At 41.2% G+C, this 18,594-nt stretch overlaps 1 long non-coding RNA gene across 1 annotated transcript in view; it reads right to left on the bottom strand.

Moving 5' to 3' along the window:
- Positions 1 to 8,354: 8,354 nt before the first annotated feature.
- Positions 8,355 to 18,594, bottom strand: part of LOC311596066 — a 41,665-nt gene continuing 31,425 nt past the window's right edge. The window contains exons 2-3 of the long non-coding RNA XR_014778695.1: positions 14,851 to 14,928; positions 8,355 to 9,257 (exon numbers count right to left, since the gene is read on the bottom strand). This is a non-coding gene — a long non-coding RNA (uncharacterized lncRNA). The remainder of the gene's footprint in view (positions 9,258 to 14,850; positions 14,929 to 18,594) is intronic.

Below are 18,594 nucleotides of genomic sequence, written 5' to 3'. Positions count from 1 at the left end.
TCTAACAACCATAATTGTCTGTCCTTCTGGCTGACTTCCTGTGTGTATCATAGAAGTCTTCCTACTTTCAGTCTTTATTTTTTGAGTCCACACTTGATGAAAAACAGTCAATATTTGTCTTTCTAAGTCTGGCTTATTTTGTTTAACATGTTGACGTCTGGTTACATCCATTTTCCTACAAGGAACATGATTTTGTGTTTCATAATGGCTGAATGACTCTGCTTTGTGTATATTTACCACATCCTCATTATCTACTCATTCAGCTATGGACACATAAGGCAATCCTGTGCTTTGGCTATTGTGACTGAATAATACTGCCAAAATCATGTGTCTCCCTGTATCTCTATTGTTTACAGCCTTAATTCCTTTGGGTGTAACCCCAGGACTGATATCACTGTATCACAGGGTAGCTATACTATCATTTATATTATTGTATTTTCCTATTATGTCTTTTGCTTTTTGAGATTTACAACGTAAGTTATATTGTTTACTTCCTTCTATTTCCTGCATGTGAGTCCCTCTATATATACCTCCCCGTTCTCTTTCAAATTCCTCATATCTTTTTTCATTCATTGTTTTTACAAGCATACATTTTCCAGTTCTTAATACATTTTAAGAAGTAAGTTTTTAAAAAATTTAGTGTGTGTGCATGCATGTGGGTGTGTATGTGTGGGTGTGTATGTGTGGGTGTGTATGTGTGGGTGTGGGGGGGGATATGCGTACAAAGGTTAGAGGAGGGCATTGATTATCTGGAACTGAAGTTATATGTGGTTGTGAGCTACCTGACATGGGTGCTAAAACTGAATTCTTAACTACTGAGCTAGGTCTCCATTCCTTACTATAGTTTTTTACTTTTAACTTCTATATTGATTTTGACAGTGTGTATACTAATTTAAAGTCCCATTAATAGTAGTTAAGGATCCCCTTTTCTTTGTATTGTTGCCAATATCTATTATTCTTGTGTTCTTAACAACAGCCATTTTGACTGGTGTGAGATAGACTGCCAATATAGTTTTGATACCCATTTTTCTAAGAGCCAAGGCATTTTGTATTTCTTTGTAAAATGCCAGTCACACTCAAATTACAATTGCTTTCTTTTTCAGAGCTGTAAAATGCAATCCCAAAACTCATATGAAAGAGCAAAAGCACCCCCAAACAGCCAGAGCAACCTTAAAGGGAAAAAGGAATGAAGAAATGTGAGGTACCACATGCCTCAACTCAAATCATACCATAGATGCATTGTACAAAAACACCCTGATGCTTTCAGGAGTAATACTGACTGGTGAGATAGTACATAGAAGCCAAAAATAAAACCCATATACTATATACACCTGAGTATTTCAAAAATATATGTCTTGGTAAAAAAGACTATCTCTTTAAAGAGTTGAGCTGAGATGCCATCCTGAAAAATGTAGTTAAACCTTGTCTCAAACAATGACAATAAAATGTGATGCTGATCACAGCAGTCGATAGAGAGGGAAAGAACAGGAACTTAAACCTTGGACCTTCCAACTTAAAATCTGATGCTGTATTGACTGAGCTATCCAATAGCCTTGAGCTCATTGGCACAGGAGACTATTTCCTGCACAGAACACGAACAGCTCATAAACTAAGATCAACAATTGATAAATGGGACATAAAGCTTCTGTAAGGAAAAGGATACTGTCAATAGGACAAAATGGCAGCCTGCAGAATGAGAAAAAATCTTCGCCAACCCTACATCGGACAGAGGGCTAATATCCAAAATATATAAAGAACTCAAAAAATTAAACACCAACAAATCAAATAACCCCATTAAAATGGGGTACAGAGCTAAACAGAGGATTCTCAACAGAGGAAACTAATGACTAAGAAGCACTTAAAGAAATGGTCAAGGGATGCAGAGATGGCTCAGCCATTAAAGGTTAGACTCACAACCAAAAATATAAGAAATGTTCAAGTCTTTAGGCATTATGGAAATGCAAATCAAAACAACTATGAGATTACATTTTACGTTCATATGAACAGCTAAGATAAAAAAAAAAACTCAAGCAACAGCGCATGCTGGTGAGGATGTGGAGAAAGGGGAACACTCCTTCATTGCTGGTGGGAGTGCAAACTTGTACACCACTTTGGAAATCAATCTGGTGATTTCTCAAAAAACTGGGAATAGGGCTACCTCAGGACCCAGCTATTCTATTCCAAGGTTTGTAAGGAGGTAGGGGCATGGTGAGGGTAAGGGTATGTGAGGTTTCCTTTTCTGAGGAGGAGGGAAGGGCAAAGAGATGAGAGAAGGGAAAAAGATGAGGAAATGGGATGTGACTGGGATGTAAAATGAATGAATAAACAAATAAGCAAATAAATAAATACATTTAATAATTTTTAAAAGTGATCCTGAGCCTGCCTGTAGAGGCATAGCAGGTGTGGCTGTTGTGTCACATGTGTGTCAGTAGGTGGCAGAGAGGAGAGAGGCTATGTCTAAGCATAGTGCTCTGACCTGTGAACAATTGAATGATTAGGAATCTAACAATTCATAACCCTGCCTGAGGTCACAGGCCTCAGGCAGGAGTAAACCCAAGACAGACAACTGTAGCACTGGACCACTCAAGCAGGCACAGGAAGGAGCAAGCCTGAGATGACTACCCATCAATAATATGGGGCCTGGTGCCAGTGACATAATGCATCAGCAGAACATACTACTCCTGAGAGCACTCCTCAGACAACGCTAGACACTCAGAGACACAGGTACCACTAAGAGGAGCAAGTAAGTGATGGAGAAAGGGAAGAGAAAAAGAAACAGAAGAATGTGGGCAAAATGAAGAGAGTCAGAACTGGAGATCTGACATCCATGAGGAATAGCCTGATGTGAGTAGCCTGTGAAACCACCTGGGACCACGGTGGGGTGCTGGCCTGTGCTGCCACAGGGGGCCACGTCTTGATCCATGGCCCTGCAGCAGTAGGGTTCTGTTACCACCAAAGGCCAGGAAGACATCTCTGGTCTGGGCTGCCACCCAGGGCCATATTGATGTCTGAGGACTGTGCAGAACTGGCCCCACCCCTCACACTGTGGGCATCACGGGAGAGCTGGCCCGAGGGCCATGAAAGCAGGAGAGCTGGCCCTGCCCCTAGCCAGCTGCAGTACTCTGGAGATTGATCCCTGTACATAAAAGAAATTGTAAGTGAACCAGCCCCAAGGTTGTGAGCATGGAAGAGCTGGTCCTACAACTTGTCTGCTGAGTGGCACTGTGGGCAAGGGAGAGATGCCCTCCCTCCACCCTCTCCCCTTGCCATCAAAGGCAGGTGAGAGAGCTGGTCCTGGGGTCATGAAAGCAGGTAAGCTGGACCTGCCCCTCACCTACTACAGCACTAGAGAGAGTTAGCTCTGCACTTAGCCTGGGCAGTGCAGCACAGTAGAGCTGGCACTGGAGGGTGTGAGTGCAGGACAGTTGGCAAACTGACCAGTTCAGATACCTCTCAGGTCCAGATCCATGGATTTGAATTGGTCCATCCCAACATCTACCATATCAATGAACTGCAGGAGTGCATGAAAGGGCTGGTCCAACAGATAAAAAATACAGGATCTCCATGACACCAGGCAACAACAGGATGTCTGAGAGCAGTTTCAGTAAGGTTCTAGTATTGACAGAGTGGCAGAAGCCAGAGACCCTGTAGAGACCAACGACTCACTGCAATAAACACTGGTAAGCAAAGAAATGTGGGCAAAAGGTTATAGTGTGTGACACACTGTGATACAACTACAGCTTCCATAAGGAGATTGAGGGAGGGAGGTTGCAAAGGTCAAGAGTGGGTTTGAGAGGAGGGAAAGATATGTGGGATTGGAGTGCATGATGTGAAATTCACAAGAGGACATTCTAGTGGGACTCTAGATGAGAGAAGCATGGTAGAATGGCAAAGTAGAAGGATCCAGAGGGTCCTAGAAGCCTACAAGTAGAACATTATGATAGGCAGATTTGGGCCCAGGGGTCCCGCTCAAACTAAGGCACCAGCCAAGGACAATACAGGCGGTAAACCTTAAACCCCTACCCAGATCTAGACAATGGACAGAACATTCTCCACAGTTGAGTGGAGAGTGGGATATTACTTTCTCACATACTCTGGTGCCTCACCTTTGACCATGTCCCCTGGAGGGGTAGACCTGGTGGCACTCAGAGGAAGGACAGCAGGTTGCCAAGAAGAGACTTGATACCCTATGAACATATACAGGGGGAGGTAATCCCCCTCAGGAACAGTCATAGGGGAGGGGAATAAGGGGAAAATGGGAGGGAGGGAAGAATGGGAGGATACAAGGGATGGGATAGCCGTTGAGATGTAACAAGAATAAATTAATAAAGGAGAAAAAAATTGGTAACACTCAATTTTGACCTTAAAATTAAAAAAAAGAGACAATAAAACATTTTTAAAAAGTGATGTTGAGAAAAACTGGATATCTAAGTATAGAAAATGAAACTAGATTTCTACCCCTCAGCCTATGCAAATATCAACTCAAATTAAATTAAAGAACTTAATATAAAGTCCTACAACTTGGAAAGTAACACATGAGCCCAACCTCCGACATTGTGACATGAAACTGCCATCTACAAAGTTTGCACTTGAGAATCTCCCAAGTAATAAAAATCACATACACAAAAATCTCATAATGTTTTAAGTAACTTTTATAATTTTGTTTTGGGCCACATGTTTTACATGTCCAGGATGAAAAAAAATTGGTAAATGCTTTAAGATTTTAGCATATTCCACAATCCTCTAAGTAGGATTCTGATGTTTAGGAAGTAATTGAAAGAAATGACATCTAAAATTGCAAGAAGCTGAAACCTTCTCCCAAGAAAAGAAAACAATTGCTAAGACAGAGATGGTGTACAGAATGGGAGAAACCTTCTTCAGCTATGAGCCTTATGGGGGGGGGCATTAATATCCAGAATATATAAAGGGCACAATATTTCACAGCAAAAAAGAATATCCCATCCGATAAATAAGTGGGAAGATAAATTGCACTATGTCATTTATCTTACAAAAATCATATGTACAGCTGGTCACATGGAGTCTACATGGACATGAAGGCATATTCCTGACATTATACTGAAGGATGTAAGGAGTGTGCCTGATGATTGATGGACAGGCACAAGAGAAGCATTGGTTGGTTTCACCTTTCCTCAGAACTGCAAAGATAATCCTGAGATCAGGTTAGTTTATTCTAATAAGAGTTATTGTTTTCAGTATGGGTCCTAGAAGGCATAACTCTACAGCTAGAGGTATAGTTTATATAGTTTATTATAAAGAGGACAGATGGATTTGATGGCATGTCTAAGCTTGCCTTCTCTCTATATAATCAGTCCCATAATGACATTTAGTCCTGGGTTTTAAATGAAATATACACTCGGCCCTTTGAAATTTTTACCTTCAGTAGTTCAAACCCCTCCATATAAATTTGATATATTTATGACAATAAATATTCACTGGAATGTGTTTTAGTTCCACATAATTCTGTCTTTCTAGTCACAACCCAAAGCCCCAGGAACTATCTGAAATCCCTGTCTGTGCTCATAATCCACATCGGTTACATTTCTCAATTCCATCTTCAAACTATGTCTATGATCTGATCCGTACTTATCTTCCCTACTCCTACCACTTGGTCCAAAACACCAGCTACCCCTCCAGCCTGCGATGGCTTCCTAAATGATGTCAGTTCTTTGTCCTGCCTCCCGCTGTGGATCCTTGTTCACATGTCAGCCTGCCAAATCTCATTTACATGGTGCTCTCTGCTCAGTGCTCTCCCTGCTCCCTCGGTGAATTTACAATGATTCACACATTCCTGATGATTCACGTCTCCGCATGTCTATTATAGCCATGCTCAATCTCATCCAGCTGCATCTCTGACTTCTTCTTCTAAGATGCCCTTTGTATCACATCAGTACAGACACGTTGGCTTCTTTTGCTGTTCTTCACATAGTGGAATATTACTCAGATTGTGGCCATCACCCTGTCAACCCTTTCATCAAAAATGTGCTTCCTCCGTGCAATGAGGTGGCTGTTTTTGTCCTCCATGTGTTGAAATCCCGATCCTTAACACAGTGTATTCAGAAGCAAAGCCTTTGAGAAATAAGTCATGGGAATAGATCCTTCCGCATGCGTGTTCTAATTAGAACTTTCTACTTCAAACCATACTATAGAACTACTAAAATTAGATGTTCAAATATAGTCAATGTTATAACATTATTTCCATAGGCATATTCTACCAAGGAAACAGATGTTTGTTTGTTTTTTTTAAAGGCAAGGAACCCTCCAAGTTCCTTCATCAACGAAGTCAATTTATAAGGATGAATGGGGGCCACAGATGCTATAACAAAGCAATTATGAAGCCCTGGGTCCTATCCACACACTTGAAAGTAAGCAATTAAGTCAGGAAATGAATCAATGAGAAACCAAATAAATAACAATGATAAAGGGCACCAACATTGCTTTTCCTTATGATAATTGAAAAGGAAAAATTCACAACAAATAACAATCTCAACCCGAGTATCATCACCATTATCAGTCTAAAGGTTTTCCAGAATAATTCTGGATATCTGATCAAAAATCATGTCACCAATGTGACACTCAGGGCATGAACCATAATAGTTAGGTTACACTTGATGAGTGCTCTGACCACTGCAGTTGGTTGGCCTTACTCAGAATGGCATAGACTCATAGGGGAATTAGGATGAAGTATATATGAGTAATACATATGTAATCTCATGATTCTATAGGGAATGAGAATAGTGTGTCCATGGTAAGATACTGTGGGAGAAAACCTATGAATAGAGCTATAAACACAACTAAGCGAATGGAATCATTATCTCTCTTGCTAAAGAGAACAGTAAGAGAAGCTTAGGGCTCTGAAGTGGAGGACCAGATCCACTGGGCAGCTCACCTGCAAGTTAGGCTCGATGATGTTCTATGAACAAAGCTGTCATGTACTGTCTCCCTCTGTGAGTTTTACCCACTGTAATTGCCCTTGAACGTAGGTCCAGTTGTTTCTAGGTTTTGCTTAGTACTTTGCAAAAAGAGTTATATGGTCAAGGGTTTGTGCTTTGTTTCAATAAGCAGAGCAGATGAAAATCATTCATCAGACACAGGACAACCATTAACAATAATCCACTGACCACAGTGAAATCAGTGTCTTAAGTTTCACAAGGGTAGCAGGGCTCCACCAGTTTCTATGCTACGCAGAAAAAAAAAGGGTGGAGGAGGAAGGAAAACAAAAGGGATTAAGGAAAGTTGCTTCTGCTCTCTTATTCCAAGCATGCCCTTGGGATGCTGCCTGTCTTGCTTCCTGCCTACACAGTGGCCCTTGTGGGAGAGATGGAAGTTTCCCAGGAGGCAACACAGCAGCTATAACAGTATACAGGAAGCTCAGAGTCTCAGCCCACACCAGGGAACAGTTAATCTCCTGCGTGCTATAGCCTCCAGAGCACAAATGCCATCCCCTTAGGTCATCTCCTGTTTGTTCTCTCACTGGTGACTGCTCCACATGGCTCCTAGCTGAATCATCCATGGCCTACACTTCTCCCCTGGTTATCCTGATAACTAATGCTGAAATTTTATTGCATGCTGTGGACTGGGTCTTATGTCAAGGATTAGGCATGTTGGTTTTATGAAGTGTTTAGTTGTGAGGGAGAGATCATTAATTTTTCTGTTTAGCTTTGGCCTTTTTTTCTCTTTGAAACAGGGTCTCCTGTGAGACCCCAGCTGTCCTTGGATTCAGGAGCCTCCTTCTTTAGTCTCCAAAAAGAATAGTGTGAGACAATGTGCCTGGCCAGGGTGAAGTTTTAGAACTTCAAAGAGAGCAATCTAATGTTCCTCTAAGTAAGAATTGTGACCGTTCTGTCTTGGGCCTATCATAAGCTCTTAGCACTCTTTTCCTTTGTGTATTTTCCGCTCTGGAGTCTGTAGTTGCTTTCGTATTGTGGTGACCAAAATATCTGAGAGAAGCAGCTTAAGAGTGGAAGTGGTCATTTTGCATTTTGACTCACGGATTCAGAAGATCATAGTCCATCTCAGTAGGGAGGACATGGAAAATTGGTAGCTGTTCACCTGACAGCTGTCAGGAAGCAGAAGACAGCATACCTAGAGTGTGGATGACTAGTTTTCAAAGGCTCACCCATAGAGATTCATTTCTGCCTGCTGGACCTCCATCCTCCATGCTACACAGCTTTCAAATTGATACTAAAAGTTAGCAACCAAGCATTCGAACCAAGGTCCGTGGAGGACATTGATTTAACCAAGCAAATATTCTTTCTCATAAAGTTCACATGCTCAGGTTGAGGGATGAGGCTTCTGGTTAACTGTTACACAGGCCTCCTGCTGGGCATCAGCCATCCTTAGAGGACTGAGGTATCTGATCCCACACCGCCTTTTCTTCATGGATGAACTATCTCACACGCTATTCATTTTTATGCAACTATCTGCATTACTGTGGGGATTTCTACAAATATGCAAATAGGTGTATTTTTAAAATCTATTTTTATTTTGCTTTCTTCTATCTCATTCTCCACTCTCCACCCAAACCCTTTCCAGCACTCCAGCACCAAGTAGGAGAGAAAGCAGGTTAGGGGAGAGAAGGGGTCTAGTTTTCTTTGCCTACTTCCTGCTGCTTAGGGTCCTGAGGTTCTTTGGGCTAATACCAACCAATCTGCATGTTCAGGATATTCAGCCAGAAACAGCAAAAGCAGCAGCAGCCTTCTCTTCCTCCTCGAACCATCTCCTTCAGTTGTTCTTCTCACAGCCCTTCCCCCTTCTCAGATTTCATATTTTTTCCAACTGGAAAAGACCATCCTGTGCACGAGGAGGCACTTTCCTGTTGACAAAGATCACGTGCCTCCTCATGAGGCCATTAACAGCTGTGGACAAACTGGAGGAACCCCCATATCCCACACTAGGGATTGCAGTAAAACGTGTTTACATAACAGAACTGAGGTTTTAAAGAAAACCCAGAACTTCCACAACGTGTATAGAGCACATACGTCAATCTGGCTGCACAGTTCTTTGACTTGAGTCATTGTAATTATCCCCGCTATTCCTCTCTTCGGCACTATAATCATCACTGTGCCACTACAGAAAGCGTGTGCACCAACATCTACCGCAGTGAGTGAGTCTCCTTTGTGATGTCCTCTCAGCTCTTGCCTCCTAGAGCCTCAGCTGACTGGCTGTCCCATGGTTGCTCTTGTCCAATTTCTCATGTGTTCACCCTGCCAAGGGCTTCACTTCCTTCTGTGCTCTCCCTGGTCCACAAAGCACACTACGTTAGGCGTTATTCCCTACCCCTTTCAAATCCCTTTTCTTTTTATCTGTTCTTTTCTCATACAGTTCAACTCAATTGCAGTTTCTCCTCCATCCACTCTTCCCAGTAGTCCCCAACCTCCCCTCCCCCGCAGACCCACTGCTCCTTTTTCCCTTCAAAAAGAGCAGGACTCCCAGGAATAGCAACTGGTCATGGCATAACAAGAAACAATAAGACCAGGCACTAACCCACATAGCAAGGCTGGATGAGGTAACCCAGTGGGAGGTAAAGAGTCTCAAGAGCAGGCAAGAGTCAGAGACACCCTCACTCCCAGTGTTAAGAGTAACTCCAAGCTAAGTAACCATACTGTTTGTAGAGAGGCCCTAGCTCAGCCCATGCAGGCTCCATGACTTCCACTCACTTCAGTCTCTATGAGCCTCTGTGAGCCCTAATTACTTACTCTGTGGGCTGTGTTCTTGTGTTCTTCTTTACCCCTCTGGCTCCTACAATACTTGCTCCCCCTTTTCTACATGGTTCTCTGGGCTCTGCCTAATGTTTGGCTGTGGGTTTTTTTCATCAGTTCCCATCAGCTGTTAAAGGAAGCCTCTCTGGTGATGATTGGGCTAGGCACTGATCTAAGAGTATAGCAGAATATTACTAGGAATCATTTAATTGACCATTTTTGGCCAGCCATCTTTTGTTCTACTTTTGGGGTAGCTCCCACAAGTTCTGAGCCACCATGCCCCAGCGCACAAGAAAATGACGTTAAAAGCAACTTTGTGAATATTATGGAGGTCCTTAAAGAAGACGAGAAAAGAAAGTCTCCTCACCACATAATAATCAAAACACTAAGTATACAGAACGAATAAAGAATATTGAAAAGCTGTAAGGGAAAAGGCCAAGTAACATATAAAGGTGGACCTGTTAGAATTAGAATAACATCTAACTTCTTAATGGAAACTTTAAAGATCAGAAGGGTCTGAGCAGATGTCCTGCAGATGCCAAGAGACCACAGATGCCAGCTTAGACTACTATACTCAACAATACTTTTAATCACCATAGATGTAGAAAACAAGATATTCATGATAAAAATCAAATATAAACAATATCTATTCATAAAATCCAGCCTATCATCTGTGATCTTTGCATCTGTACTATCTTACTTTCATTTGTAAGTACTTATTTACATTGCAATGTATCTTATGAAATAAAAGTAAGTATAGTACTGGAACACCATTAATTACTTAATAATTGAGTCTGTTGAAGCCTCAACATTTCATTCATAAAAAGTCAATAGGTTTTATTTCTTTATAGCCTATAACTACTTCATCTGAGCTGACAAAAATTATGAATTTTCTAAAAGCAGAATGTGATTCAAGACTTCAAATCCACCTTTACCACATCCATATATTTTTGTAATATTTCAAAAATACTATTTTTAGTGTTGTAGATCAAATGCAGAGCCTCACATATGCTAGACATGTGTTCTATAACTAGGCTATATCTCTAGCTGTATTTTTCCTTTGATTAATTACATCTATCACCTATCTATCTATTTATTTATCCATCATCTATCTACATCTGTCTAGTGGCATGCCATAGCATACATGTATAAGTCATGGAACAAATCGCAACAATTAGTTGCCCCTTTCCACAGAGTGGGTCTCAAAGATCAGACTTAAATTCATAGACTTTGCCAAGCATGACTTTACTAAATGAGCCATCTGGCAAGCCATTGTGTTTTTTATTTGCTTTCTTGTTTGTTTGTTTGTTTAGTGGGATTTTTTTTATGTAGTTCAGTCTGGCTATAAGTGCTCAGATTTCTTTCTTTTGTCTCCCAATTGCAAGGATGACAAGTACTGTGCAGTTTCCTGGGGTGATGTGGAGAAAAATAATACTGTTCATGCCAGCTAGAATACTTAAAACAGACTAAAGGAAGGATTCCACCCAAATCTGCCTCGTTGAATCAACTAGTTTGTTGGGATTTGTGATGGATAGTTTTATATAAACTTGACACAAGCTAAAATAATCTGAGAATGGGGACTCTTAATTAAGGAAATGTATCAATAAGGTTTGTCTGTATGCTATTTTCTTAATTAGTCATTGATCAGGGAATAACCAGCCCATTATGGGTGCTGTTACCCTTCATATGGAAGATCTATAAGAAAGCAGGTTGAGTAAGCCTTAGGGAGCAAGTCAGTAAACAGTACCCCTCTGTGGCCTCTGTGTCAGCTCTTGACTGAGGCTCATGCCCTAATTGAGTTTCTGTCTTCACATCCTTTGATGAGGAACCATGAGTTGGAAGTATAAACCCAATAAACCCTTTCCTCTCCAAGTTGCTCTCATAATGGTGCTTCGCGACAGTAATAGTAACCCTAACTGAGCTCGGATTATTTACAGAGTGGGTGACTCGAGGCTATAATACCAAAAAAGTGAACCTCAACATGAACGGACTCTGGAATTCAAGGTGATTCTGTTACAACTTGGAGCCATTCTGGGTAACATAAGACTCTGTTTAAAAAAAAAATTCAATCCCCAAGCAGAACAGAATACAAATGAAGTGAACACACAAAGAGCCCAAGGTGGAGGGTCACGACTCCTGTAGCTTTCCGAGCTTTTGGAGTCTTACATGTTTCTATTCTTTCCTGAATCTCAGATATTCCCCTCCCCCTCTTTCTTCCTTCTTTCCTTCCTTTCCTCCTTCCTTCTCTTTTTAATTCACCTAAAACAGCGACACAGCCACAGTACACAACACACTCAACCATCCCTACCTCCACAATGTTTTAAAACGTTTTCTTTTCTAAGTTTCTAGTGGAAACTGCTTCGGAAGTAAAGTAACCGGTTGTAAAGGATGTAGAAAGCAATAAGACCACTCCTCCGACCTTGACAACAGTGTGTCTAACAGTTATACAAGCTAAGTTCTCAGACCTTCTCCATAGATTCCACGTTATCGTTGCTGGCAGGACACGGGCAGTGGATGCCTTCTAACTAAACTTTGTAAGCAGCCTCCCCATAAATCCCCAAAGTTAATCATGACAGAAACCAATCTTGTTCATTCCTTTTAAAAGCCTGAAGCAATTTGTTCAGCAACCACTTCCTCTGCTGAGGAAGAGATAAAGGAAAGACACATCGAGGGCAAGAAAAAGGATCCAAGCATGCGGGGGAAGGGTGGGTACAGAATGAAAACGGGGATGAGGAGGGACTGCTCAGGATCACGTCGTCATCTTTTTATTTCAGAAATCTGAAAAGTTATATTGTTAGTTTGTTAGGGGAAAATTCAGTAATGGAGACTTTAAGGTACTAAAGCCCGCCTCATTTCACTTTACTGAGAAACTTCTTTGATCGTCACTACTTCTGATTCAAAATCAAGGGAATGGAGCTCTTGTAGTCTGTAAATTTAAAAGCTAAGAAATGGTAAGCAGAAAAGAATGTGAAACAAAACACAGGCACTTTCTTCATATGAACAAGAAGCACTTGTTTTCCAATAATTAAAAAAAGACCAACAATCTCTACATGCCAGAGTCACTTCTTATCCTTATTGCCGAGCAGCTACCAATGCCCGGCTAACAGCAATTCCCTTGTTTCCCTGTTTAGTCAGCGATATGAAGTGTCCAAGGTTCTCAGTGACAATCTTGGATTCCGATTCAATGGAACTTTATCAAAGCTCTTGAAGAAGCGTGCCTCCCCTTTGAATTCATAAATGGTAACAAAGATAGCTAAAGTCACAGCAACAGAGAAGAAAACTTAGACTTCTAGGGTTAATAGTGAAAATTCCCTTTTTGTGCATCGTGTATCACGTATGTGATTCCTAGGTATTGGGTGGGTGATATTATCTTAGGTAGGGCTACTATTGCTGTGAAGAAACAGGACCAAAACAACAAATGGAGGAAAGGGTTAATCTAGCTTATGCTTTCACAACACTATGCATCACTGAAGGAAGTCAGAACCAGAACAAGGCCATGGAGTGGTGCTGGTTTCTGGATTTCCCCTCATGGCTGGCTCAGCATGCTTTCCTATAGAACCCTGGAGCCCCAGCTACATAGGACCAAGCACTACATACTGATCAGGACATACATCACGTTTTGTAGGGCACTGCTCCACCCCTACCGACTACCACATCCTAGCTGGTCCCATAAGAACATACACAGACCCATTTTAGCATTCTATAAAGCCAGCTTTTCTATGGCCCATTGGCAAGTCAGTGCATTCTGTAAACATGGTCTTACTGTTGAATTTAGTGTTCAGAGAAGTGATTTTCTAGGATATAAGCAACTCTTGTGGATGCCATCATTATGGCATAGCATTCTGTAAATCCATAGGTGGTAGTTTTATAAGAAACTTTCTCAGTAAGGAAGGACGGTTTTCAGGACAGGTGTAGTGCGCAGCAGTGGATATAACAAAGCTATGGCCAGGGAGTGAAAGGCCACAGAACCAAACCCACATATAACTTCTTCCATCACAATGATCTTGTATCCAGAGCTCAGTGATGGCAAAAGAATAAATGGACGGAGAGAGCATCTTACTGACATCTTCATACTGGGTTATCTTATCTACGTACCTATTAAAATATTCCCTTTAAAGAACGTTCATATGGGGCGCGCGTATCTTCTAATTATGTGGCACTCAGAGAGGTCTATCTAATGCATCTTCACTGGAACTCCGGGTTTATCTTGTCAATTTGGTTGGGCTAAGAAGAGGATAAGAGATTTGTAAATCCCACCTAGGGGATGCCTATAAGAGTATTTTCATAGAGGACTAATTAAGAGAGGAAAGACCATCCTGCATGAGAACAGAATACTTTTTACAGGCTGGGATAAAATGAAATTGGGAAAAGAGAAAGCCGACTACTACACGCATACTTTTTTTTTTTCTGATTTCTGGCTACAATCATGTGAGTTCCTCTGCTCTGCTCCACTCTCCTTACCACAAGGGGCTGAAACTGTGAGCTAAAACAAATACTCATTTCTGAAGTGGAACTTTCTGGTTTTTTTTAAAGACTCAGTTGTGTCATGTGATGTTTTCCTGGAAGAGATCTTGTGAGAAAGCACATGATGTTTTCCTTGGAGTAAAAACGTGAGAGGGCTGTGATGTTTGGAAGGGTATAAATACAACTCCATGGACAGGGGAAGAAGGCTTTTGTATTGCTACCCTGCTGTACAACACTTCACAGGTCTTTGCTGGTCTTTGTATCAGAAAAGGAAATGTTCCAGAGAGCTTGTTGAGGTACATAGGTTGATTCTGGCCACACGAGTCAGTGGAGCCTTGGGGTTTCTTCTGGATTGTGCCATCACTAAGGATTTGTGTGACTGTTTAGTGTTGATTACTGGACTGGACTGCTTGTATCTTGACAATGTAGAATGGTATTGGCCCGAGGAACTATGTTTAAATAGATCCACAACCCCCTTTTTCTATTACCATTCTTCATCCCCTTCCAGTTGGTGATTAGAATAAAGCGGTGTAGAAAATCTAAGCTTACAGTTTCTTAACTGATTTTCCTAAGTATTTTGCCACAGTAACTATAAAAATAATAAGTAAATTCCAATTAACATTATGTTCTGATTACATCCTTTCCAAAAGAAAGATTTCCAACCAACCTTTTAGGTAAGTCTAGGACTCAATATTGTTTTGCAGCACTAGCCTTAAGTGCAAGGCCCTGGGTTCGGTCCTCAGCTCTGGGGGGGGGGGGGGGGGAAGAAAAGAAAAGAAAAAAGCAATGAGCCATTTGAATGCATCTGTCTTTATAACTGCTTCTATGGGTGTCCCGAGGTTGGATTATCCTGTCATAATTATTTACATTTGAGTGTTGTCTCTACTCTACGTTTAGTAAAAGTATGTGTTAAGTCAAGTCTGCTTTATTTCTCTGGTGGCCACTTGTGGTTCTGGGATATGTGTAAAGCAATGTGAAACAAACAAAAAGAAGTGAGCAGCATGCATGTGTCTGTTCATGCTCCACTAGTTCATCAGACTTCTCTAAGAGATCACAAGCCAAAAACAAAACTATTAAGATTTTGAAGACAGAAACATGAGAGAATGAAATCAAATGGGAAGCCCATTTAGGGAGGAGACTCTGTGACACTGACTGCTGTCCACGGAGCTGTGACTAACATCAGGAGACGTTCCCTACTCCTACTGCACAGAAACTAAAGTTCATGCAAACCATTGTTACTACCAGGCTTCTAACAACTGAGAACTGAGCGTTTACCAAAACTAGGTGTGGTAGTACTGTAATCCCAGCACTCAGAGGGCTGAAGTGGGAGAATATTAAGATCTAGGCCAGCCTGGGCTTCACAGAAACACAGCAACACACACACACACACACACACACACACACACACACACACACACACACACACAAAGAGAGAGAGAGACAGACAGACAGACAGACAGACAGACAGAGACAGAGACAGAGAGGTGGAGGGGACTAAAATGTAATTTACTATCGACAAACAGTAAACAGACGAAAATGTTTATGGAGCCTGAATGACATTTTCATAATGTTAATATTTTCATCAATCATAAAAACTAGTTGAAATGCTAAATAGTGAGTAAATATAAATTTTAAAATATGAGCACATGTATTCATGAAAGCATTGAAAGGAGAAAAATTAGGTAAAAGGAGAAGGCTCACACATGAAAAAAAAAGTGTAAGAATGAAGTATTTAGGCTTGGATTTTGCAGTAGCCCAATCTAATATTGTGAGCAGACTCTTTTGTGAAAAGAGGAGACACAAGTGGGAGGGCCTGTTGGGAAGAAGAGTTTCAGTAGGAGGAGGAGGAGAGTGAGAAAGGTTTATGAGTGTTGCAAATGACTACAGTTCATTATAGACCTGTATGGGACTTCCAGTGAATAAAAATAAGCAAATAAAAAAGAAAAACAAAGGAGGAGCCCGGGCTGGCAGAATGAAGTGGTTGATAGACTCCCTGCGGGACAAGCCTAATGACACACTAATAAATACACAACATTTCAAATGGTGAAGTATAAGAAAAATTTAAAAATAAGCCCCAATAGCTAACAATTTAATTACTATTCTGTGGAAATGCTATGTTGAAAGATAAGGGTAACAGAGAACAAAATAACGAATAAAAATTGTCTCTAGTGATGTGACTGAACGTGAAAGGAGGTGAGTGCCCCAATGACAATCATTCTCAAAATTGTGTAGGAAACCCTTTAGAACTGAAACAGGTCAACTCATAAAATGTGGACATATTGATTATTTTATTTTGGGAAACATGCCTAGAGAAGTAAAAATTTAAGAAAAAAACTAAGCCGGGCGTGGTGGCGCACGCCTTTAATCCCAGCACTCGGGAGGCAGGGGCAGGCGGATCGCTGTGAGTTCGAGGCCAGCCTGGTCTACAAAGTGAGTCCAGGACAGCCAAGGCTACACAGAGAGACCCTGTCTCAAAAAACCAAAAAAAAAAAAAAAAAAAAAAAGAAAAAAAGAAAAAAAAAAGAAAAAAACTAAGCATAATGATGATTCTAACAACATTGTGAAAATTAAAATACTGAAAAAATTAACTCTAAAAGAATAGTTAATAAAGTATTATACATAGAATGCCATGCCAATTAGAAAATAACTGGGCTATGTTCACGTGCCACAAGGGCAGACAAAGAGAAGCAGCACATACTGTTCTGGAGGGCTGAGAACAGCCAACTTCCACACCATACAGCAATCAAGAATGGACAAAGAGAAGAGAAATAGTGTGGTGAGGCATGCTGCTGTATATGGAATAGTGCACTGTGGAACAGAAGCAGACAAAACGTTCACATGGCCTTCAACAAAGACAAAAGATATTCCATAGTGGATGGACAGCTGTTTGTTTGTTTGTTTGTTTGTTTGTTTAGCAAATGGCACTAAAACGCCTTAGTTAAGGTTTCCATTGCTGTGAACAGACACCATAGCCATGGCAACTCTTACAAAGGAAAACCTCTAATTGGTTCTGGCTTACAGTTTAGGAAGTTTAGTCCATTATCATCCTGGTGAGAAGCATGGCAGCATCCAGGCAGACACGGTGCTGGGAAAGCTGGAGAGTCCTACATCTGGATTCTCAGGCAGCAAGGAGGAGACTGCATTGGACACTAGCAGAGCTTGAGCATGTATATGAGACCTCAGAGCCCACCCTCACCGTGACACACTTCCTCCAATAAGGCCACCCTACTCCAACAAGGCCACACCTCCTAACGGTGCCACTCCCTAAGAGCCAAGCATCCAAACACACTAGCCTTTGGGGGCTATACCTATTTATTTACTACATAAAATGACCAGCTGCCCATACAAATAAATCAACAATCACCTTTACATCATTTCAAGATAGTCATCTTGAACAAATAATTCATAATTAAAATTTTTAACTGAATAACACAATAAACCACCTAGGCTGCAAGGACCACCAGTCCTGATGTATAAATCAGAGCCATATCTGAGGACATGTGTCCACGCTGACCGGGAAAAGTTAACAGACATCCTTTATGCTTAGCACTGGCCTCATAATGTAAGTAACAGAATTTTATCTCTCTAGCTTGTTTCAAATTAATCTAAAATTAGCTCATAGATCTTCATATGCACAAAGGTTGCCAATGAATCTGTGCTGCCCCTGGAACAAGAATGAGGAGAAAATATCACAGAAGCCTTACCTTTAAGGAAGGGATAATTCTGCATGATATTTTCAGCTGTTTCAAATGGAAGCACATCTTACACTGAGCATCTCCACATGGGATCCTTTACCCAAGGAAGTGTATGAAGAGTCTACATTTTCTATGCCCTACAATGTGGCATCAGATCTCTTTATTACTATCAAAGTTCCAGGAAATGATGCTGTTGGAAATAAGTAGCATTGCAAATGTCACCACACTGCAATTCACAGTGCACACATAGTCTAAGATGGAATGAAGGTCCCCATGCTGCAAATGCCATGAGAAACAAACTGAGACAAAGTTGTTCTATCGCATTTAGAAAGTATGAATGCCTGGGAAGGAGCTAGGAGATATCTCAGTTGGCCTGCGTTGAAGATCTAGAGTCCAGTTAAAGAAAAAAGAAAGACTCAGTTTAAGGGTTACACTTATCATTCCAGAGTTGGGGAGGTAGATGGAGAGTCCTAGCTTATGTGACTCCATTTTGAGACTGCCCTTACGTTTATCTCTGTTACTGGAAAACCCACAAACTGTTTCAGGAAGGAACCACCCTAGGCTATAACCAATGAAGTACGTACAGCCTCCAGATGTTATAGATAGAGTGTCTAAGCATTTCGAGGTCAGACTTGACCAATCGCCTAGTGCCAATTCAGTTTGGCTAAATTCCAGCCAGTCCTGTAACTACCAAACTGGAAACTCCAGTTCCTTGC

The sequence above is a fragment of the Acomys minous genome (assembly GCF_964271855.1).
Source record: "Acomys minous genome assembly, chromosome: 4".
Classification (NCBI taxonomy): domain Eukaryota; kingdom Metazoa; phylum Chordata; class Mammalia; order Rodentia; family Muridae; genus Acomys; species Acomys minous.
The sequence above is the reverse complement of the archived record's forward strand: the minus strand, read 5'-3'. Positions and strand labels throughout refer to the sequence as shown.